The sequence below is a fragment of the Poecilia mexicana genome, unplaced genomic scaffold (assembly GCF_051168715.1).
Source record: "Poecilia mexicana isolate PSO_F unplaced genomic scaffold, ASM5116871v1 scaffold_9, whole genome shotgun sequence".
Lineage (NCBI taxonomy): Eukaryota > Metazoa > Chordata > Actinopteri > Cyprinodontiformes > Poeciliidae > Poecilia > Poecilia mexicana.
This window is the reverse complement of record NW_028263378.1, coordinates 7,840,250-7,865,933: the sequence shown is the minus strand read 5'-3', so window position 1 is coordinate 7,865,933 and position 25,684 is coordinate 7,840,250. Positions and strand designations below refer to the sequence as shown.

Below are 25,684 nucleotides of genomic sequence, written 5' to 3'. Positions count from 1 at the left end.
AGACCATTCGCCTGTGTCCTATGAAGTTACCACAGCAACCAATCCAGATAGGTTGGTGATGCATGAACACACAAATATGATTTGATCATTTGAAAATAACGGTGTGGACAGTCTGTCTTAGAGATTGGATTTGTGAAACAAATCAGATTTACCCAGCGTCTGAATGTCGCTTAAGAATGAATCTTTTCTATCACTTCCACCGAGTACATATAATTTACGTCAAGGGAATTTATTACTTCTATCAAGTTGTGGATTGTCTGTGTGGTCTAACCTGAGAGGGCCTCATCTAAATCTGTCTTTATTAAAATCATCGTTGGTCTTGTTTTTAAGATACAAAAATACTGTACATCTGTTTTTATCAAACTTTGTCACATAAAATAACCCGGTGCTCACTGAGAGGAAGAACCTTAGTGATGTTTTATCATGGGTGCGATTTATTGATGTAACTGCGTAATGCTACGTATGCATCAGGCCAGCTCAAACTGATTTGCTGTCGGTGTGTCTGGCCGTATCAGTCTTGGAGTCATTGTCTCATTGGCCACACATCTGCTGGCTGCCATTTTGAAGAACAGCTGACATTTGCCTTCTCTCGCCATCAGATACATTACGGGGCATGGGCCTCTGACATTTCTGACAATGTGTGTCTCCCTCCGTGTGTATGCATGTGTACGTGCGTGATGAGTTACTTGGGCATGCCCCACTGACATTTTATTGGATGCTAATGGCATTCATCTCTGTGGCAGCTGGAGGGGAGGCGGGCGCGGCTGTCTGGGCAGAAATGGCGCCTGTCCCTCACCTGTTGGCGTGTGTGCGTTTGTCGCCCAGGAAGGGGAGGCAACGGTGACGCATAAGCACAGTGGAGGGAGTCACAATTGCGTTTGTTGATGATATGTGTTTTGGCAGGGAAGTGTCTGCTCCTACCTTCACAGATCTTCTTTGGGTGTGTTGTGTGTCTGAGTGGGCCGTCAGTGGTCGACCATCCTTGCGTGTGTGGGGGTTTTTTTGTGTGTGTGTGGGTGGGTAGGTATGTGCATCTGGAGGGCAAAGAGATAAAGGCGCCTGCTTTTTTCTGATAAGGACTCCCACCTCCACCTCTCTATTACTCTACTGTTCTACCTCTCCCCTCTCCATCCGTCTACAATTTCTACTCTGTTGCAACAACACTATCTCGCTTTCTCTTTGTGTACCCTTTTCAAACAATTCCTCCTGCCTGTCTTCTTTTATTCAGCACTTTTGGTGTTGTTGTCCTGGAGAAAATAAAGACACATTTGCCTAAGGCCAGTTTGAACACTGCATATTTAAGCAGATCATGGGGTGGAAAACTTCAGTAAATTGACCAATAATGGATTTGATTTCATGAACATATGAATAAAACAATGAAGCATCCTTAAATGTAAACACAAAATTTTTTGTCTGTTTTGCCCTTTATAAAATGTATCTTTGCTTTAGTCCCCTACATTTTAAAAATGATGGAAAATATCATCACATTATAATTGTATATCAATAAAAAATGACCAATTTGTTGAGAAATACTTTTGCAAACCAAACAAACTACATTTGGTTTTCATTGTCATAAGGTCCAGAATATCAATTTCACCATTTTAATATGTAAATCGTCTATTCTTTGCCAGGTGGTAAAATTATTTAAATCTAATCACAACAGATTCTACCAGGCAATAATCTATTAAAGAAATGTGCAGCTAAAATAAAAAAAAAAATAGTAAGTTCTTGAAACATTAAGTACAACCACAAACACCAAATACTTATAAGATATCTAAAAGGCTAGAACCTAACGGAGTAGACTTTGCTTTTAAAACTCTATAAATATTGCATAAATAAAATTGCATTTGTGTTTTCTGTGGAAAATTTCTAATGAATATTTTAACATATTCATTAGAACTTCACCTGATTAAAGGAGTTGACTATTTGATTCTAAATTGTATTTTCTGGATGATTTTATGTGTAATAATTACTTGCTTTGGTAATTCTGCTTCCCATTTAGAAGATGCCTGTTAGGTATGTCCCAATAAAAAAAAGCTAAATAAAAAATTCAACATCCAAGAGTCTCTTTACGAATAGACTTTTTCTGCCTATTGTTTTAAATTCACTCAGCTGCACCGCAGACACACAACCACTTACCGACTCCCGTCTCGTGCAGCAGCTCATTTAATGACTGAAAACAGCGAATCAAAATCAAAACGGCGAGCTGCTGCTGGAAGCTTAAAACTCCCGTGCCACTCAAATGATTTCAGGGGACAAATTTTACTATTATGCCTGCATGAAGTTATAGGAATCTGTAGATTTATATCATTTTTAGCTGGAATGAAATGGGGACTAAAATGGAAAAGCAAATTTCCTTTGATCACAAAATTAATTTGCCTGGATTGAACCTGAAGCGCTCTGACCTTATAACAGTAACTAGTCTGTTATAAGAAGAACATTTATTTATTGTATTCATCTATTAAGTATAGCTTGTGACTCATACATAGTGGAACATTTGGTTTTTACAACATCTAGGAAGGAATACAACAAATCCCTTTAACACCGGTGTATACCGTCTCTTTAAGGAGAAAAGTACATCATTCCCAAATATAAATCTAGATTAATACATCAGGAGGATGCTGTTTAATAAGGAATGAAGTAATGCTAATAAAAGGCAGAGCCAGCTAGTTTTATCAACCCGAACTATTCAAGCGTTGATTCTCTTCGAATGCACCTGCCATGGTTAAGTGCCTCACCATCTGGCTTCCTCTGCTGTTTTAAAATACAGAAAATGTTTCCAATTACAACATTGTTACACTTTGCTAATCTTAACAAGGACAATATTTCTTTTTCCTCTTTCCCAGAGGTCAGTTATGCTGACGGGGATTCAGTCAGAGATCCCAGCGAAGCAGGTGCGTTTGAACTGCAGCCATTCGCTTTGGAAAAGGTCTTCTCGCTCACCCTTCCACACGCTTAATGACTGTAAATCTGGCATACATATAGATGAACCAGTAAAGGATTATCTTGAAAGTGGTTGTCAGCGGGAAACCAGACATAGCCCGTGGTTCTATGCTCTGATCTCACTCCTTCTATAATATCCTCTTTCACACCAGAAACGCTTCCTGTTACTTTTAAGTGTTGTAGCCAAGAAGGAAACGCATTTGCTTGTTGTGATAGGTCTGCTCTCAGCCACCAGTTGTTGTAATTGAAACGCATTTTATAAATATCTCGCCTTCTCCCACTCAGCCTCACCAACACACTAATAGTTCATTGCCTCTTCTGTTTGCGTCACAATGCATCTTTCTCCCCTTTTCTCTGTTGGGCATCTGTTCGTTCAGTGGGCTTTGCTGGAGGAAAGGAGGATCCCTCCATCTGTACCTTCCCTCCTCTGTCTCCTGCCCTACATACTGAATCATTTTTCTTCTGCCTCAGTTTTGCCACTTATTTTTACTTTATCCCTGCCCGTTGCCTTCCCTTCTCTGCACTCTCTTCCTACTTTCTGTGTTGCTTTTGTTATCTCTTTCTTGTTAATATTCCACCATCCCTTCTTGGATCTGTCTTTTCTCCCAGCTGGCTGTTTAAAAGCTGTTTGCCATCTGATGTTCCTATGAGAGGTAATTAAAGTCTGAATCACAGACTGCATGTGTGTGTTCGTGGGCAAATTCGAATTAATCTCATACAGACATTCTCAAGTCTTGGTTTGTAAAACGTTTGGGACAAACTGTGCCCAAAGGGCATTGGGTAACTCCCTACCTTCTCATCACTGAGTTTGCAGGCGTCGCGTAACAGCTTAACTATTTAATGTCCTTTCAGAATAGGTTGCATTCTTTTTTTAGATATAAAAGTTGCATATTGCTGCTTTAATGACGTGTTTTATTACGACTTTTTTGTATTACTTCAAGTCTTTATGCATGGGTTGTGCTTTCACCCAGCTTCACTGCAGCACCTTCCTACCTGGATTTTTAAAAGCACTTTATGCTTGTAAATTTTCAGTGGCAAGTGCTTGTGACAGTGTTATAATTCAGAAAACTTGACATTTCTTCAGCACCATAAAACAAAGCAGGGAATGGAAGCTGCTAAAAGTCTGCCTTCTACATTTCTGTTCCATCTTTTGACCATTAAACATGCAGTTCGTTGATGTATAACTAATTAATTAAAATAAAAAGCACATGGATACATTTTCTAACACTGTCACTTTGATTGTCCACTCAGTGGTTTTGGGTGAAAATATTGTCATAAATGCATTTTAAAAATACTTATCTGCTTTGAAAAAAATTGGAAAGGCAAATTAGAAAAATATTGCCGTTAAACTAAAAAGACCTGCACACACTAAAGGTTTAAAACTTAGATTCCTATTGATAATGAGCAGAAGTAGTAATTATGTTTAAAGCTACAGATTCATTTTAATTGTTCTGGTTCTACTTAGTGATGCAAATCTGGTTACCATTTTATTATCTTGTTTTAGCTTTTTAACTGTTTGCTTTATTGACATCTTTAACTATTTTGAACCGAGTGATGACTTGTTAGGTGAAATTAGTAAATGTCCTCCACTTGTAGAGCGTTTTATCAGGCCAGAGGACTCCAAAGCACTTTACACCACCGTCAGTCATTCACCTGTTCACACTCACTGTTATACAACACACCAGTTACTGGACAGACCCCAAAATCACCATCAACCTTAAACATGCACATACCTAAATAGAATTGTTGGCTCTTTTCTCAGTGGATTGTTGACAAGTGGGTTCCAAGAACCAAATATAATGCAACGCATGCAGCAGACACTAAACAACATGATGGCTCCTGTAGCTCTGTTGCTCAGCTATGGCTATGAAAATTGACTTCAGACTGTGCTTAAGGAACAAATAAGAGAAGCTATATCTATTTCTTATGTTGTCATTTAATCTTATTGCTGTCACTTATTCTTTTTTTTTGTCTGGTTATTGCTATTTATCTCTGCCTCTTTCTTAATATTTTCAAATCCAGTTCATCCCCATAACTTTTGCACGTGTTTTCTTGCTTTCTCTCTCTCTCTCTCTCTCTCTCTTGCTTTTTTGTCTTTAGTTTCATTTCAGCCACACCCACATAGCTGCTCTCCTCATCCATCACTATCAGCTCTGTGATTTTTTTTTTCTTTTCTTTTGTACCTCACTGTGTTTGTGTGTGTGTGTGTGTGTGTGTGTGTGTGTGTGTGTGTGTGTGTGTGTGATACAGCGAGCCGGGGGAGAGATAAAGTGAGACTTTGTGTGGCTGTTGTTGTCTTTTGTGTTCCATCAGCTTGATGGGTGTTTTATGTTTACTTCAAGATGAGATTTAGTGAGGGGAAAAAAGACAGTCGTGTGAAACGTGGGTTCCCCACAAGCTGGGCTGGTGGACCTCAGATGTAAAATTATTGCATTTTTTCAACAAGTACGAACAAGTTAAACGCTGGTTAACAAGCTCATTAATGACTCGGTTACACTCATGTTCTCATTCTTAATTCATGGTGTGATGGTTGAATAAGCATTTGAGCAATGCTGCACTTCACGTTAACACAACTACACATATTCACACCTGGGAGGTGCCCAGTACATTTTCCGAAGAGCAGCTCAACCAGGTTATTTGCTCTTTATATTAAACTTTTCCTATTCAGGGATTTGCGCTTGCTTATGAATTTAATGTTTAAACTTTTTAGCTTGCCCCTAATCTTATCAAACCAAATAATTTCTCAAAAGTGATACAAGTTCTCATTAGGGATTTAGGGAATATTGTCCATTACACTTTTCTCAGTTTAGGGAATAGAAAAATGTTGATGTTTGTTGGCAAATCAAGAATGAAAGTGAGAAAAACTTTTCAACATACCTCTAAGCTAAACTTATAATTCTTGTGGACAGATCATAAATTGAATATATTCTCTTAGAAGGTGTATCCATCTCAACATGGGCATACATGTCAAAACTATTTCAGCCTTAATTAAAACACTTTTTGTTTGCTTTTTGCAGTGGCTTGATCATGCAGTACATAACTGTTAATTTTCTTACAGTCAAATATATGCATTCCTGTGAATATCTGGTTTCTAAGGCCCTTAGAAATGTTTACTGTATCCGTATACAGAAGACAAATATTCACCAATAATTAGTTATCACAGGGATCATTTCAGCACAAACTGTAAAAAATCATAATACTCTCAAATTACTGAGCATTTTTTTTTCAGCAAAATATGTCTTTTTCTGTGCTGGAGGCCTCAGTGAAACAACCAAGAAAAGTTAAATAATAGTGCATAGGAGGAGTACAGGTCGTGCAGACAGGGCGCTCGGAAGAAAAAGGTTCGAAGTGAGCATATTGCACTTCGATTGCAACATTTTGATTGGGCTTTGAGATGGTATGAGGATGACAACATTGCCGTCTGAGGCATTTGCTCACTGCAGAGCAAAAGCATTATACTTTAGAGAGAAACGTTCAATATTGTTGTGAGGTTCAAGTATAAAAGTTTTAAAATATTTAAAGGTGTGCCAAAAAGTGGCAACAGCAGTCAACAGCCGTTTTTCAAGTCCCAACCCAGTGTCAGTTTTGAAATAAGCAAACATTTTCAGCCATCGAGCTGAGAGAAGACGGGGGGGCGGGGGGGGGATGAGATGGGGGGAAAAAAGATGAGAATAAAATAGAATAAAACACATATGTGAATGGAAAGTGAAAATAAGATTGAATGGATTTAGGACACAGGAAACGAGAAGAGAAAACAATAAGAGACGAAAAGGAGAAAACGACAGTTGTAGACTGAAAGTTCCTGCACTTGTTGCCAACATGTGGAGGATTGGAAGGCCCAAACAGAATATTAAACTGGAAACAAAAGTGATGGATCGGCTGACTGTATCTGGACTTCACGAAAAGAAAACAGTGGTCATGAATCCTTCCTGAAAGCTGCAGTAGAGTGTTCTGAGAAAACCATGAACTTGGCCTGAACATTTGAATAAGCAAACCTTACAGGTCCCTCTCCTTGCTCAGTGCTCACTCCACAACTCTTTCCTCGTAGCAGAACCTGCTGAAAACTCTGGAATTTAATGTTTTTCCTGTAGCTTTAGGTCGTTTCTCCACCGTTAGCCCCTCTGCAACATACAGACAATCTTGAGCTTAAATGACTGTACAGACGAAGGCGGAGAGCCGTGCGTATGAGAGGGTGAATAACGGCGCTAAGACCGTCCTCCTGGCTCTGATTGGTTGTTTCTGAGAGAGCGATGTATTTGTGTAGATGACAGTAGGACCAGAAGATCTTGATGTTTGTTTTTCCACAGATTATTTGTTTCATATTCTCCTGACAGAACATTGTGACAGTTTTAACAAATGTGTAAAAATAATTTTTTTAATAACAGTTTAAAAGCAGAAGTTTTTTCTTTGGGTGTGTAAAGTGTAAATGACCACAGAGAGCTCCTGTATCCTCTGCAGTCCCAGGTTCAGAACCATGGAGAGCGACAGAACACACTAAACTGTTTCAGGCATCAAACAAAATTGCAGTGGAAATTAATGTTTCGCTACAAAGTTGGCAAAATCAAGAAATAATAAAATATATTAAAGCTAAAATGTATATTTTGTATATATATGTATATTTTTAATACAAATAATACACTTCAATTGAAAATGTTAATATCATTTGGAAATAATGCTGTGTTACTAGGAATGTTATTTGTCCAGAGTTTTCCAATAACATTGCATTGATGAAGCTAATGGCCATGTTAATTTTAACCACTATAAAACTTTTCCAAAGCTATAAGATTTAATATTGTCAACACTTTCCTTCAGCTGCTGCAAAATTTAAAGTTTTTTTTGTTTTGTTTTTTTTGTAGAGCTTGAACTTTCTTAAAAGTTGCAGCTGATCTGCAAAACTGATCCAGTCGGCTAGCTAAAACAATTTTTCATTGAATCACGGATGTTGTTTGGCTGGATTGAATAGTGTCAAATGTTTTAAGTCGGTTGTGAAATCGTCATTTTAATGTCTGTATTAGTGCTAGTTCCCACTAATACGGACACTTTCAGCTTGAGTTGTTCTTAAAGCAGGCAGTCTACTTTTGATTCGTTTTCTTCCATTTCTCCAAGGATTTATTTACATTTCCAACAAGCTAATGGAAACATAGCATCTTTCTACCACATGTAAGGGAACTGTTCCTGATTCAGAACCAGAACGATTCCTTTACGCTTTGTGTTATCTATCGCCTCCTTTTTTCTAATTATTATTTTTCATTTAAAGGTGCAAACCCAATTCCATCTGTAAGCTACCTCTGGCTGTTTATAAGTTACAAATCAAACAAACATGCTCACTTCAAACGTCAAACCCACATTGTGGAGCTATAGGAGTTGTAGAATGAACCTGAGATTGATATACAACATACATCTTTTATTCTAAAGTAGCAAACATGTTAAGGACGTTTAACAAGAAACTACCACAGGTTGGTGTTTTGTTGATCTGTCTCTGCATATTTCCACACAAGTCATTCATTGTGCTTTAATGGCATAAATGATGTTTGTGGCAAACTGTTCCAGTGGCCACATTTAGTCTGTCATTGCGACATCACTCTCTCGAGCTGTAAAACCGGCTAACCCTTACAGTATGGGTCTTTGAATGCCTCGCTTGGTGACTCAGGGGTGTAACAGTGGTGTGATGACTCAACGCTCCCTTGGTCACTTCAGAAAAAAGCAGAGGTCAATAGGACCTCTAAGTCATGGCTGGTGTTTTGTGGAAAAGCTTTCTGTCAGAAGGACGTTGGATAATACGCCAAGAAGAGCAATCAAAAATAATCGTGTTTCAAAGAAAAATAATATACAAAACAAAGCAAAGCAAGATGCACATCATTTGGTCTCGTGTTCATGGTTAAAAAAAAGAGAAATCCTTCCCTGGTGTTTTCCTGTGGAAGAGTTATGGCTAGCTCATACCACCTGCAAACTAAGCAGCTTGCTTTAAGCCTCTCGTCAGCAAGTAACTCCTGATAGCACAAGGCATGCAGCAAACTGCATGTAAAAGAAAATACAGGAAATTTAAAAACATGTTGAAAGGTGCTGAGACTCAAATTTAGTCAAAAGGTAGATGCAGTGATCTGACAAGTGAAAAGCATTTTTTAGAAGATAAAGCCGAATTTAGGGGAGATCATGCTGCAGTTAGAGATTATCTTGGTTTTAGATTTTATCTCACTGGAACTATTGGAGACGATTCTTGAAAAATGTTCCTTTCTCTTCCCTGCCCTCTTTCAGAGCTGAGATCAAAAGGTCACATTTCCTTTGTAAAAATTAAGTTCGTTGTAAAAAAATGTAAGTGTCCTGCATGCAGATGATTCCAAGTTATCGCATCAATGGAGTCGAGCAATTTAAACAAAATCTTTAGGGTTTACATTCCTGACTTTAAAACCATGTCTATTTTGGTGCTTTTATAGAGCCTTTGTGACTCATACCATTTCCTGGGATTGCAGGAGGGAACAACTTAGACAGTAGGAGATAAAGAAGAGGATAAAGTAAGGGAGAAGGAAGGGAGAATGAGATTAGGCGAGAGAGAGAGAAGGGGGAGAAAAATCAAGAGATACACTCAAGAATAGTCCGGTTGATATTAGCCGAGGTGAAAGTGAGGACAAGTACTTTTTCTTTCTACCATTCTGTCGTTTACTTGGCAGAAAAGCTTCTGTGGTTGTTCCAGTTTGGCAGCATCACTTTGTACTCAAGCTCACTTTTCGCTTTCTCTAAGTTAATGTGAAAAAATAAAAGAGCACTTAGAGGCTGATGTATGGAACCAGAGAAGGTTTTTATTTTTTTGTTACAGAATTCTGTTTTTGTGCACAAAAAAGACTGGTGTCAGCAGGAATAATGTACTTTAATAAAACAAATGTTGGGTGAGACAAGCGTTTCATTATGTTGATTTTTTCAAAAGCACAGTTTAGGTTTTACTGAAATTACCTTTAGTGCAGATATTTTTGGCACACCTGCACTTACCAGCATGTGACAGTCTTTAGAGTTTTTCAATTTGGAAAATCAAAGGTTTGTTTTTGGAATTAGGCTAACAGCTGGTTAGAGACTAAACCTAAGTGGATTTCTGCAGTCTGAAAACAACTCCAATATCAAGTTTGAACATCTTCACACCACAACCACTGTTGGATTAGTTAGCTGTTCATATGAAAATGTATTGATTTTACACTTCTCAAAATTTGAGATTATTTATGGCATTGTTGTGAAACCTTTGAAGCCAAGTGTTTGACATATGGTAGACAAGAAAGCAGCTCATCTCTTCTGTTTAGGAATGAAATGCCTCGTTTCTCACAATTACTCTTAGCCAAGTTATGCAATTCACAAAAAGAAGAAAAATGGACTAAATGACTACAAGCAACTGAAATATCTGAACTGCCCCCCAAAACAGAACAGGTTGATTTTTCAACGTAATCTCCAAAACCGTACACATGGCTTTCTGCAATTTTATACTTTAAATCTAGATAAAGGGTAATAAAACCATCTTCAATATTATTTTTAAACGGGCAGAAAGACAATTCCACCAATAACATCCCACCCTTTGTGTTCATACCGTACTACCCAGAAATGTTTTTATAAAATTTGGATGAAATCCAATAAACTATCCAGTATAAGTGGCATCAAAATTCATTTGATTTCACTACATAAAAATAGGCAAAACAAAAGCAAAACAGAAAACATTTTCCTCAGGTCAGTGAGGCCGGTTTTCTGAGCGTATTTTGGACACTTTCCTACAAAGCTTCCCCACAGAGGTGAGTCTACTCTTGACTTCTCTGGTGATTAACGTGTTGCTCTCGTACTGTCTGATGGGCAGTGAGATTTTTTTGTGTGTGTGTAAACGTGTAGTAGAGTACAATTGCAGTGAGCTCTGCAGAGGGAGCAGCTGTCAAGAGAAGGGTGTGGGTAATGATGGCCATGCATCACTGTGTCTGCCTTCCTGTGTATGTGTGTGTGTGTGTGTGTGTGTGTGAGCGCCCATGCCAACATAAGTGTGTGATGGTTTGGAAAGAGCGTCTGCTCATGCGTCATTCTTCTGCGAGCCTATAGACATGTGTGCGCTGCTTGTACATGTGTGTGTTTGCTACTGTTGCCTTGAGTCTGACAGTCTGTCAGAAAAGCTTTCTAATTGTGGTTAAAAGATGGCAGGCCGGTGTCAGCCTAATATATCATTCACCTTGTACACACAGAGAAACTGACACTGTCACACACACACACACACACACACCTATACAGGTGCCGGTGAACTATAAGGACAATTTTTCCGAACCAGTCACAGTGGTGAATTATGGGAGCACCCCTTTTCACTTGTTCTACAGACTGGCTGAATGTGTCAAAAAATCTTTTATGAGCCACTCAACTAAGATCTCAGTTAAAATTGTGTATACACACTACAGAACTCTAAATATAATGACCTGACTTTATGCAACATTAACAGGACATTGATAATTAGATAGATAAGCCACGCCCCTGACATAACAGTATATTATAAGCACCAATGAGAATTGCAAGGACATTTAAAATAAGACTTCATAGAATGTCCCTAAAATATATTAAAGTACCCAAATGAACATCAAATGGATTAATTCACACCCTGCAATAATGGTAGTGTTCATTTGTCATGAACACAGGTATGGACTACAAAAATCTCAGTCCAAATATGAAAAAAATAATGATCAAATAGAAATATGGTCACCAATTGATTTCCCTTGTTCATTACCAATGGGGTAATGTTTAGATCTATACAAATTAAAATGTATAATGGAATAAAAACAACATTGTTTTTATTGCAATTTTTATTTTTTGGAGCAAACCAAAACACAGGCTCTTATCAAGCTTAGTTTTTCAAAACAGTTTGACTAAAACCTTTAAACCCAAGTTCTTCTAGATACCACACAATACACATGACTCAAACAAAACAAAAAATCCTACTTAAACAGATTCAGAAGCAAACAAATCTGTTTCAACACCGCTGCAATTTCTGTAGGAGACCAGGGCCATTTTTGATTTCTCTGAGGATGGTCCTTTTCAGGATAATCTACAAACAAGAGAGACAATTTTACTTTTTAAAATATAAATCATATGTGGGAGTGTGCTATAAAAGTATGCTTGTGATAAAGTTTTACATTCCAGTTCTGTTTATTGTGTCCATTGAAGAGAACCCTTTGACAATTTGATTTCTCAACGTGCAATGAATTAAATATGTATCCACCTAAAATTATTTTTCTCCAATTTTTTTATTATTATTAAATTGATTACCAAGTTGTGAAACAGTGCATTTATTACACATAGAAATCAAGAAGCTACAACCCTGGTGTGTCAAATATAAACTATCACTCAAAGCTTCATTTTATATTACACTGCAAGCTTTATTACCTGTTACAGAACAAGGTCATGCTTGTCATGATTCATATTCTGTCCTGTCGATTCTGTGTTTAAGCAGTGTATTACTTGTTCATAATCAGCAACTAACTTTGTAAGATTGTTTCAGCCTTATTTTTTAAAAATTGCACAGACCCAACCACTTCTCTGCATGTTTCTTACTGTGCTTTTTAAAGCTAAGGATAATACTCAATTCTTGTAACATGTTATGATGAGCCTTAAGTCAGAATCTCTAAACCTTACCACTAAGTAAAGAACCACCATGAATAGGAAGACAGCCATACCATCTTGGGGTTCTGAGGGTTTTTCAGTTGGTGGAATAATCTCCTTTCCCTTTCCTGCAATACATTAGTAATACTTCAGGCCAACAAAATAAAAGATACAAAATTTCAAATCAGTTACTAAATGACCAATGAAAGGTTAATTGAAGTAAGTCATACCAGAAGAGTTCCCATGTAATTCAACAGGAGATTGAGGTTTTCTGCATCCTGTCAAATTAGAGATACAAAACAAGTTGTCTGTTATATTAGTCTTAACTGCACAGAAACCTAACCTTTAGCCAAAATTAAAGAACATTATTATATTGTGCAATGATTACTATGTTAAATTATTGAAAATAAATTATTAATCAGGAGGAGGGGGAGGGTTGTTAAGGTAGTCATATCTTATACTGTATCTGACAGCTTTTAAAAACATTAATTTAGAATTAACACCATGGTAGAACACTTTCGAGTAAAACTGTATATAGAGCTATGGTAAAGCTAGGCTAGTTGTTTGGGAATAGTATTTAAAACAAAGTCCCAATGATTGCCAGCAATATTACTCTATGGGACATCTACACACAGCCCTCATAATGCTGTCCCCTGACAGGAACAAGCATTGCTGGGACTGTGTCTACTCTCCCAAAAACCCATGTCCACTAAAATTCCTGTCAGAAAAATTAGAAAGATTTCCAAGTCAGAAAGCTGTTCACCTGGGTTTCAGGAAATGAAGATAGTGATCCCATCGGTTTATCACATACAGTTTTGTCAGAGTGAGCAGAAACCTGTGGAGAAGACAGCAAACGAGTCATTAAGATTCATTTAAAATTAACTTCAACGTAGAACACCATAGAGTAACACTCTATAAAGAGCTACGGTAAAGCTAGGCAAATTGTTTGGCAATAGTCTTTTAAGCAAGGTCGTAGTGATTGCCAACAATATTACTCTTCGGGTCATCTACACACAGTCCTCTTAATGCTGTCCCCTGACAGGAACAAGCATTGCTGGGACTGTGTCTACACTCCCAAAAACCCATGTCCACTAAAATACCTGTCAGAAAAATTTGAAAGATTTCCAAGACAGAAAACTGTTCACCTGCATTTCAGGAAACGGGGATAGTGATCCCAGCAGTTCATCACCTACGGTTTTGTCAGACTGAGCAGAAACCTGTGGAGAAGACAACAAACGAGTCATTAAGATTCATTTAAAATGTACTTCAAGGTAGAACACCATAGAGTATCACAGTATAAAGAGCTACGGTAAAGCTAGACAAATTGTTTGGCAATAGTATTTTAAGCAAAGTCCTAGTGATCGCCAACAATATTACTCAACAATATTACTCTTCGGGTCATCTACACACAGTCCTCATAATGCTGTACCCTGACAGGAACAAGCATTGCTGGGACTGTCTACTCCCCCAAAAACCAATGTCCACTAAAATACCTATCAGAAAATTAGAAAGATTTCCAAGACAGAAAGCTGTTCACCTGGGTTTTCAGGAAACGAAGATAGTGATCCCATCGGTTTATCACCTACAGTTTTGTCAGAGTGAGCAGAAACCTGTGGAGAAGACAGCAAACGAGTCATTAAGATTCGTTTAAAATTAACTTCAACGTAGAACACCATAGAGTAACACTCTATAAAGAGCTACGGTAAAGCTAGGCAAATTGTTTGGCAATAGTCTTTTAAGCAAGGTCGTAGTGATTGCCAACAATATTGCTCTTCGGGTCATCTACACACAGTCCTCTTAATGCTGTCCCCTGACAGGAACAAGCATTGCTGGGACTGTGTCTACTCTCCCAAAAACCCATGTCCACTAAAATACCTGTCAGAAAAATTTGAAAGATTTCCAAGACAGAAAACTGTTCACCTGCATTTCAGGAAACGGGGATAGTGATCCCAGCAGTTCATCACCTACGGTTTTGTCAGAGTGAGCAGAAACCTGTGGAGAAGACAACAAACGAGTCATTAAGATTCATTTAAAATGTACTTCAAGGTAGAACACCATAGAGTATAACAGTATAAAGAGCTATGGTAAAGCTAGACAAATTGTTTGGCAATAGTATTTTAAGCAAAGTCCTAGTGATCGCCAACAATATTACTCTTCGGGTCATCTACACACAGTCCTCATAATGCTGTCCCCTGACAGGAACAAGCATTGCTGGGACTGTGTCTATGCTCTCAAACACCCATGACCCAGTGATTGCCAACAATATTACTCTTTGGGTCATCTGCACACAGTCCTCATAATGCTGTCCCCTGACAGGAACAGGCATTGCTGGGACTGTGTCTATGCTCTCAAACACCCATGACCCAATGATTCCCAACAATATTACTCTTTGGGTCTTCTACACACAGTCCTCATAATGCTGTCCCCTGACACAAACAAGCATTGCTGGGACTGTGTCTACTCTCCCAAAAACCCATGTCCACTAAAATACCTATCAGAAAAATTAGAAAGATTTCCAAGACAGAAAGCTGTTCACCTGGGTTTCAGGAAACAAGGATAGTGATCCCATCATTTCATCACCTACAGTTTTGTCAGAGTGAGCAGAAACCTGTGGAGAAGACAACAAACGAGTCATTAAGATTCATTTAAAATGAACTTCAACGTAGAACACCATAGAGTAACACTCTATAAAGAGCTACGGTAAAGCTAGGCAAATTGTTTGGCAATTGTATTTTAAGCAAGGTCCCAGTGATTGCCAACATTATTACTCTTCGGGTCATCTACACACAGTCCTCATAATTCTGTCCCCTGACAGGAACAAGCATTGCTGGGACTGTGTCTATGCTCTCAAACACACATGTTCCAATGAATGCCAACAATATTACTCTTTGGGTCATCTACACACAGTCCTCATAATGCTGTCCCCTGACAGGAACAAGCATTGCTGGGACTGTGTCTATGCTCTCAAACACACATGTTCCAATGAATGCCAACAATACTACTCTTCGGGTCATCTACACACAGTCCTCATAATGCTGTCCCCTGACAGGAACAAGCATTGCTGGGACTGTGTCTACTCTCCCAAAAACCCATGTCCACCAAAATACACGTGAGAAAAATTACAAAAATTTCCAAGTTGGACAGCTGTTCACCTGCGGTTCACGAGACGAGGGTAGTGATCCCATTGGTTCTTCTCTTACATTTTTTTCAGAGCGGGCAGAAACCTGTGGAGAAGACAGCAAACGAGTCATTAAGATTCATTTAATATTAACTTCAAGATACAGTAACACTATATATAGAGCTAATGCAATGATAGGTAAGCCAATTGGCCAAAGTATTTTAAACAAGGTCCTAGTGACAGAAAACAATATTACTCTTCTGGTTATATATACACAGTCTTAGAAATGCTGTGCCTTGACAGGAATAACCATTGCTTTGACTGCCTCAAGCAGGTACCTTAGGAGTATTCTTAAAATACATGGTGAAATGTCCTCACTAGTATGTAAACAAGCTATACTGTGCTTATATTGGAGACAGGTATGCTGAAAAAGACAGATATCTAAAAGTTGCAGGAAAATATACAGGACAGTGGGCCCTTAGTACCATGGTTGACAATTAAGCATAACAAAACTCCTCTTTGATTTAATAAAAAAGGGACTGAATGGGGAACAACTTCACACTATTTGTTGTCTGATGTTCCTTCCTGAATACATGCACTTATTCATTACTCACAGTTTTTTTTAGTTTTTTTTTTTACTGCATTGTGTTCTTATCACAATCATGAAAATTAACATAGGGCTGCACTTCTCTTAACCTCAGTTGCAGCTAATGTTTCATATTTTCATATCTGTTTAACTTAGCCAACAATAACATCTACAAAATATTTAGAAAGCACTACTTTATAAAACAAAAATGTTTAACAGTAGACAAGGTTAGCTGCACATGCTAACATCATAACTGAAGTCAGCAGCCATTAGCCCATGTTGCTGTTTTTGTTTCTAGTCGACATCTAGTCAGTTTGAACACAAATGTAACATTCAAATTCCTGTTTTTAAATGGTCATTCCATTTAACACATGGAGTGTTTAAACCTTGTTCTAAGTGGTCACCTGTTCTCAACACAAGCTAGCTTTTGCTCATTAGCTTAATTAGCAAGTGCTGCATGAAAATATATGTTGGTCACATTGCAAATATCAGTAAAAGTTTGCTAACCTTGCTTATGTTCAAAGCACTTTAACAAAGACTTACCTGCATACTTCTCCACATCCATCTGAGTTCCAGTGCAGTATAATTGTGTATCCTCGCAGAGAGTGCAACATCAGTCTTGGGAGGAAAATGACAGGTGGGGAGGGATTAAGGCTCCACCCCTTTTCCTCTCTCCAATTTGGTGTTCTTTGATGAACAAATCATCCACTAGATTTTGTGATAGAATAATTATTTATCCACTACCTGGGACCTTCATGACAGTGATTTCCAAAATTATTACAGATGTCATTTTCATAGTGATCAGTTATATAGTATGTGCAATTGTGTATATCAGGGGTATTCAATTTATGATATCTTAGCAATATTTCATGATGCCAAGGTCTGAAGTAATATTATATATATATATATATATATATATATATATATATATATATATATATATATATATATATATATATATATATATATATATGGCAGGGAAAGTGTACATGGAACGACATAACCAAGTGGCGGGCATAGTGTACAGAAACATCTGTGCAGAATATGGACTGGAAGCCCCGAGATCAAAATGGGGAACAACCCCAAAAGTGGTGGAGAATGACCGAGCTAAGATCCTGTGGGACTTCCAGATCCAGACAGACAAGATAGCAATGGCGAACCAACCGGACATTGTGGTGGTGGATAAAGAACAGAGGAAAGCCGTTGTGGTGGATGTAGCAATACCAAATGACTACAACATCAGGAAAAAGGAGCACGAGAAATTGGAGAAATACCAGGGCCTCAGAGAGGAACTGGAGAAGGCCTGGAAGGTGAAGACCACAGTGGTGCCAGTGGTCATCAGGGCCCTCGGGGCAGTCACCCCCAAACTGGAGCAGTGGCTAAAACAGATCCCAGGAATGACATCAGACATCTTAGTCCAGAAATGTGCAGTTCTAGGCACAGCCAAGATACTGCGCAGAACCCTCGACCTCCCAGGCCTCTGGTAGAGGACCCGAGCTCAGAGGATGAAGAAGACCACCCGCGGAGGGTGAGAAGGGAACTATATATATATATACTTAAAAAAACTTAGCTAGGTAGTTGTTTCAGCATCTGCATGACTTGATTTGCTTTTCAAATTAAATGAATTCAGTCTTATTCGAGTACCTTTTGACAATATTTATTGTCATGAAACAGGGAGTTGAACATGTATGTCTCAATCACTGAGTAAAAGTAGGATGTCAAGTCAAAAGAAGAACATAGGTGAAACAAGAAAACTTGTTTACAAGTGACTAACCTCAGAAAAACAAATTGAAGAAAGCTTTATATTTTTGTTTACCATCTGGACTTAAACTATTTAAAAATGAACAGATTTAATAACTGAACATTTTTAGACTTAGATCACTTATTTCTTTTGCTTTCAGTGACAGAAGTGAGTGCTTGCTTGTCATGCCATAATTTTAACCTGTGCTTGAGTGATGTCAGAACCAGTCTCATGTATGTGGATGTGCTCATTGGTGAGCCAGGAACAATATTTTGTTTCTATAATATTCATTGTAGAGAAAGCTGACTCACGTGTCACGTGTGTGGAGCCAAACATAATTAAGATTTACCTACTAAGATTTAAGATTTACCTACTTACCTCAGAGCTGGGAAAGCTTTGAGGACAGTAGCCCTTTGGAGCCAGGGGATCAGTCCTTACAGACTTTTCCTTCATGGATAAATCTGCTTAGACCAGTGTTTCTCAACCCCAGTCCTCACGCCCCCCTGCTCTGCATGTTTTAGATGTGTCTCTATTCCAGAACAGCTGATTCAAATGATTGCATGACCATCCAATACTGCAGAAGCCTGTTAATCACCCAGAGATACAATCCAGGTGTGTGGCAGAAGGGAAATACCTAAAACATGCAGGACAGTGGGGGCGGTGAGGACCAGGGTTGAGAAACACTGGCTTATACTGTAAAAGCTGCACCAGTAAATCAGACAGTGCTCAACAAGATTTTAGGTTGTCATTTTTGTTTTGGGTCCACATGAGACATCATTTTAGTCTAGATGCGGACCAGGGTCCACCTATTAGTGACCTGTGGTGTATATCTTGATCTCATTGGGTCTTTATTCAATTAAATTCAAAAGTAGTTTGCTTATTCAAAACGGAAATTAAATGTTGACGTAACTAATTAAGGAGTTATAATAGATTGTGATGGCTGTGGCCAAGAAAGATCTCCTGTAGCAGTCCGCTTTACAACCAATCTGTAGAAACGTCTGGCTGAAGAGACTCGGATTTGAAATAACAGGATGGTGAGCATTGTCTAAAACTTTTTTTGATTTTATGCAAAATTCCTCTGTGGATCATCATCTTCAGAATTTTAACAGTCGTCCCCAGAACAGAACCAGCCTTCTTTATCAAATTGTTAAGCTTTTTAAGTCCCTGGGTCTGATGCTGCTCTCCCAACAGATGACAGCAGAGGAGACGGTGCTCTCAACAACAGACTTATAAAAGATATGCAGGATCTTGCTGCAAACCTTAACCTGTCTGTCACTAGAGGACCCAAATTTGGGTCCTCTCGTGACAGGGGTGTCAAACTCCAGTCCTCAAGGGCCTCTGTCCTGCAACTTTTAGATGTGCCTCTGCTGCACCACACCTGAAAAGAATAATTAGGTCATTAGCAAGGCTCAGGAGAACCGATCTACACAGGGAGGAGGTAATTAAGCCCTTTCATTCCACTGTTTTTTACCTGTGGCACATCTAAACACTGCAGGACAGCGGCCCTTGAGGACTGGAGTTTGACACCCCTGTCATTGTGAATGACAACCTGAGACCAACAGGTTAAAGGATTTTAGCTTCCTCAAGAAATACTGTCTACTCTGTCCTTTCTTGTAGACGGTTTCACTGTTGAGTTTCAAGTCTAGTCTGTTATCTAGCTGAACACCAAGGTGTTACTCCATTTTCCTTAACCACCTCCACTTCTTCTCCCATGATGGAAATGGGGCTTGATCTAACACTGTTTCTCCGGAAATCAACAATAATCTCCTTTGTTCTATTTTCATTCAGGATGAGATAATTGTCCCCACACCATGCCACAAAGCAGTCCACCAGCTCTCTGTACTCAGCCTCTTGTCCATCTCTGATGCATCCCACAACTGCAGTCAGCCGAGTATTTTCATAGGTGACAGAAGTCAGACTTATCCTGAAAGCATGATGTGCACAGAGTGAAAATGAATGGTGAGAGTACAGTGCCCTGTGGAGCTCCTGTGTTGTTGACCACCTGGTTAGACACACAGTCCTTGTTGAGGCCTCCATCTGTGTCTTCTGAAGTTTCTCACAGAGCAGATCAGGCTGAATTGTGTTAAATGCACTGGAGAAATCAAAGAACATGATCCTCAAAGTGCTGCCTGCTTTGTCCAGATGACAGTGGGTTTGATGAAGCAGGTATATGATGGCACCATAAATTCCTACTCCATGGCAATAAGCAAACTGCAGGGGGTCCTGATATGTGCTTGTCAGCTTATTCAGGTGGGCCAACAGGAGTCTTTCTGTGACCTTCATGATATGGGATATCAGGGCAGAAGTCCAACAACAGAAGTCCAACAACAGAACACCTATCAGGTTCAGGTCAGGAGATCCATTTCTTCCTACCGTGCCCCTCCAGGTCTCATTGTTATTGCCCAAGTGAGCATTGAAGTCTCCAAGCAGAACAAGGGAGTCCTCAAGAGGTGCACTCTACATTAACATTCAAAGGACTCCAAAAAGGGTGGGTAATCTGAACATGCACATGCACAAACCGTCAGGACCCAGCCCCCCACTTCTAAGCAGAGGGAGGCTACCCTCTCACTCACCGGGACGAACCTCAATGTGTAAGCACCGAGATGGGGGGCAACAAAAGTATGTCCACTCTGGCCAAATGCCTGTCACTGGGGGCAACTCCAGAGAGAAAGAGTGTCCAACCCCTCTCAAGGAGACTGGTTCCAGAACCCGAGCCATGGGTCAAGGTGAAACCGACTATTTCTAGATGGAACCTCTCAACCTTGCACACCTGCTTAGGCTTCTTCCCCACCAGAGGTGACATTTCGCATCCCAAGAGCCAGTTTCTGTAGCCAGGGGTCAGATTCTCGGTTTTCCTCTCTCAAAAGAGGAACATTGGAGTAACCATAGGGTACTTGGTTACCTTCCTGACTAAGGCCCTTCTCTCCTGATTACTCAATTTAGACAACCAACTAGCTCTATACAGAGTACTAGTTGTTCCAAACTGATTCCATTTATGAATGAAGGAGGCCACTGAGCTCATTGGGGCCTTCAAAGCAGGAGAATGTTTTATATCTTTCCCCAGATTTTTGCCTCAAAACAATGCTGTCTCTGAGGTCTACAGACAATGTATTTGATTTCATGCTTGGTGTTTGCATACTGATATCCATTGTCCATTTTGGGACTTTATAAAGACAGGTGTGTGCCTTTCCAGATCTAATCAAATCAACAGAATTGGCTATTACAGGTGGAATCTATTTAAGTTGTAGAACTTAATCTCTGCAATTATCAGTGAAAATAGCTCTATTTCGAGCTTCATGAAAAAGGCTGTGAATACTTATGTATGTAAATTTAATTTCTTAGTAATTCTGTTTTTAGTTAGTTTGCAAAAATCACACATTTTTCACACATCGTGTCATAATAGGGCATTTGTGTTATGAATCTTGAGGAAAGGGACTAATACAATTTGGAAAAATGTTATAACATAGCCAAACATGGAAAAATTGAAGCGTTGTGAATACTTTCCAGATTCACTGTATATATGGATAAAAAGGTGTTGTCCAGGGATGTTCACATAACCTCTTACAAGTCTAAGTCTCTTTTTAGTGAAATCTGCAACATCTAGTGAGTTGCATTACTCTAGGTTAGGATTTAGTTGGGTAAAGTTTGTCCCTATACTTAAGCTATTACATTTGCATGTGATAATTAACTTTCAATCTCCCAATATTTATTAACAACTATCTTTTAATCATTCAAAATTTAATTTACAATCCAAAAATATGCTATGGCCAGTAATACCATACCATTAAGCCACTGAAATTTTTAGACTCAATATTATCAATCCTCTTACATCCTTCAGTATACTATAAAACCATAGATTAAAGATTAACTTTGTTGAAATGAATCACTCAACAGCCAGTTACAGATTTAGTACATCTAAAATAATCAGTGTTTTAATTTAGCCAGATTTGCATTCAATAAAGTAGCATATTTTTAGGAGAATTGTTATTTAACACACATTTTCCTGACAAAAACCTTCATTACAGGGACCCGCATATGCTGGCCAATCAGCGTGTCTAAAAAGATACACATGTGTGAATTATTCATGAGCAAGTGCAATACCAAGAGTTACCACCCGGGGCGCAAATCGATACACACATTATACACACATGTCTTGTAATTGTGACTTATGGGGACTTTGCCTGATTTTTGGAATTTAACCCTTTGACATCCATTCAAACCCCCTCCAATCATTTTTATGTTGCAAGAATTATGAGGACATCGGCACTGTCCCACTAATTCAAAATGTCCCGTTAGTGTTGCGTGTATACAGGCGAAATGTCCTGTTAATTCACCTGTGCAAACACACACGCACACACACCCACACACACACACACACCCACACACACACACAGACGCACATGCGCATGCACACACGCACGCAGACACACAAATAGGTTAGGTGATTTGGCAGGTTTCGTAGCTGTTATCAAACAACCCACTGGTGTATGAGGTAACCGAGTTATGTAAGCACACTATATGTATGTAAATGAGAATTTATTGACAATATTTCTGGAGGTTTCTTTTCCTGTCCATGCGCAGAAACTGTCAATAAGAGAAGGGAATAAAGAATTGGTCAAAAAGTTGGACCTAATGAGACTGACTTTGACCAAGAAAAAACTTTACAATGAAAACCAGGAGAAAATAACAGAATGGCAAAAGGATGTAGTGATTGAAAGAACAGATGACGATCTGTTACTGCACACTAATTGATAAAATCTCATCAGTATGAAAAAAGTCAAGAGAAATATTTTACTTAGAATATGGTCTAGAATAAAGAGATGCAGAAAAGAAATATGGTGGAAGGAGAGAAACAGTCAAAATTAGAAAGATGTAGAACATGGTGGATGACTTGTGGGGGTTGGAATAAAGATCAAGAAATGGAAAGAAATGAAAAATGAAGAAAGGGGAAATAATAGGATGCACAAGGAAGGAAAGTGTGTTAATCTGTGCTGGCAGTCTGGCAGCCCAAAGAAGGAAAAGACTGTTTCCATCTCTTTCTTTTCCTCTTTTGTCCTGCCACCTTCCATTTCAGTGATTTGTTCCTTTATTCCTCTTCCACTGCGGTGTTACAGGCCTTTCTTTGTTTGCATGTTTATGCATTCATGTCTGCTTGTGGTCTGTGTATTTGGTGCTCGTTCACAGAGACTTTTCTGCCTTTTTGTGTTTATCCATGTATTTTCGTCATGTTTTATGTATGTGTGCATATTCTGATCCGAATGTTAATACACTGGTGGGAGCTTCTTTACAGCAATGTGAACAGAATTGACACAGTCGCGTTCTTCGTGTTCTCCCTAAAAGGAAAAAACAAAAACGGTGCATCCACTGCACGGACACATGAACACATCCATGAGCTCACTGTTGCACAGAGTCGCTTTGTGTCTAAGGGTCAGCATGGGTCAAGATTAAAGGGTTCCCTTGCAGGAGAGTTACTCATCCTTTGGCATGGGAGGAGGCTGACGACAGAGAGGTTTATGGAGGAGTTACTTTAAAGTTGGCACAGTGGGAAGAGAGCCACAGGTCAGTCTCAATGACGACAGCCTGCTTTTGGCAACAATGCTGCTTTCTTCATCACTTCTGGTTTTTCCAAAGTTGTAGTATAAACTCACAGTTGTGTTTGTGCGGTCGCTTCAAAATGCAAGGTAATGAAATGTACAGTCAATGTTTTACGCAGCGCCACCAGTTTCCTAATTTCAAAGAGACTTTCAGTCTGCAAAGAAAAAGGAATGGTAGTTTATCGTGCACAGCTACCATGAGAAACGATGTGCTGAAAATTAGTTGCAGTGTCTTGATAGAACCATTGTGCTTGTAATTCTGGATAATTTGCCTCATTAATAACAGTTTTCATCGCAACCGTGACAGCTGATGGATTAAGCAATAAGACAGGGGAAATTGTTCCTCCTTTCAGTCTAATAATTTTAATTGCATGATTTAATTTCTATCCAAGAAACAGCCTATTTAAAGCTTCCTTAAGACTCCACTTAAACGCAATATAGCAGGGAGGGGAGGTTTAGCTGTTTGTACTACATTGAGCTCATAACATGTAAATATCACTGAAGCAGCTACAACCAAATTTCGAAATTTTTCTGGTTGGAACCTCAGGCTTCAGCGCATCTTAACAGGTATTTATGTGACAATGTACCTCACAATTTTAACATCGAACAGCCAAGTTTGGTTTTAAAAATATTTTTATGAGTGAAAACTTCAAAACTGTGGTGTGGATATGCTCATGCTGAAAACATGACGTGTCGCATATATAGCACCACTCACCACAATGCAAAAAGATAACAAATTTATCGTTTTTGCAAAGGGAAATAACAAAAATAGTAAAACAGTTTAGAAATAGTAATATTAGTTACATTACGCATTCCTGAAAAAGTGGTCATATTGGAGGATCACTGGTGCCATCATGCATGCTTTCCTTTAGCAGGACAGTGAAGTTGGTCAGATTTAATGAAAATATTGAAGCTAAATATGAGGCATTTTTAGAATAATGCCTCCCCTAAAGACTGGGGCAAAGATTCAACTCCTAGCGGGACAAACATGGAAACACACAGCCAGAGCTGGAGTCAAATAGCGTCGATCAAAAAAATATTTATGTATCAGAATGGCTCAGTTAAAGTTCAGACCGAAATCGAACTGTGAATCTGTGGCAGGTCTTGAAAATAACGAGCTCTTTAGGTGGCCAAAAAACTGTTTACATCACAATGGAGGATCACACAGAGCGGTGTAGTATGAAAGGCTAATGTGGTAAGAAAAAGTAAAGAAAGATTTGAGCAAGAAATAAAGAAACAGAGTACAGTAGAAAAGAAAAGAAGCAATGGGAGGAAAATGTGTTGAATTCAGTTTCAGACAGGAAGCCCTGAGGTTGAGCAGGGAGAGAAATGTGTGTGCTGACCAGTTTAACCTAAAACGTCAGTCAAAAGGTCTCACTTTTCCAGTGTGTGGTAGGGATTTGAGCCAGTTATTAGTCAAGTCAGTAATGGAAAAGGATATTGCAATTAGAATATATCTCTGGTGTTTGCTTTATTCCAACAGAACTGCTGGACATGCCAGTAGGCTGTTGTATATTGCCACCGGAGGAAGAAAGCTAAACCTCTAAGTTGGTGTGTGTTGGTGTTTGCGTGTTCGCATGTGTGTGTGCGTGTCTCAGAGGCAGCACTGTAGGGCATCACCTTGGCAGAGGTATTAAATCTTTTTCATCCTCTCTGCAGCCTGTGGGGAGAACCGGGAGACAGATTTACTCACACACATAGGCGCACAGCTGCTTTGTAGCATACACTCGCTCATGCTGAAACAGACAGAAACATTTTGCATACTATGAGACATCGAGCCTTTTCACATGCCCAGTCACATTGTTCCAGTCGCAAAGAGACGGTGCCTGACAGGCTACTGGTTTCTGACTTAACATGCTCCCCGAGCTGTCAGTCCTGACTCACACAGCCAGTCATAAGAATCTAACCTGCCATGTGTTACAGTAGATATGCAGTCTTAAGTGGGCACTGGTATCCAGCTAAGGAAAATGCTACCATCACATTTTTTTTTCGTTTGGTACAACTTGAAATTAAATCTGTGCTCTTGCGGACCCTTCATACTAATCTACGGAGCTGGCCAAGTTCATTGGCTCCTCTGGTGAAGATGTAGGAAAAGCCTT

General features: G+C 39.0%; 1 protein-coding gene and 1 long non-coding RNA gene across 2 annotated transcripts in view; one reads left to right on the top strand and one right to left on the bottom strand.

Annotated features, from left to right (window-relative positions):
- The window catches only part of LOC106918276 (transmembrane protein 132C-like), a 151,639-nt gene that overhangs the window by 44,593 nt on the left and 81,362 nt on the right, over positions 1-25,684 (top strand). The gene's annotated exons all lie outside the window — the stretch shown is intronic.
- On the bottom strand, positions 11,733-13,449 carry LOC148157637 (uncharacterized). The gene is made up of 4 exons (XR_015764253.1): positions 13,310-13,449; positions 12,777-12,824; positions 12,621-12,674; positions 11,733-11,992 (listed from the first exon to the last, which is right to left on the bottom strand). It is a non-coding gene; the product is annotated as an uncharacterized LOC148157637 (long non-coding RNA).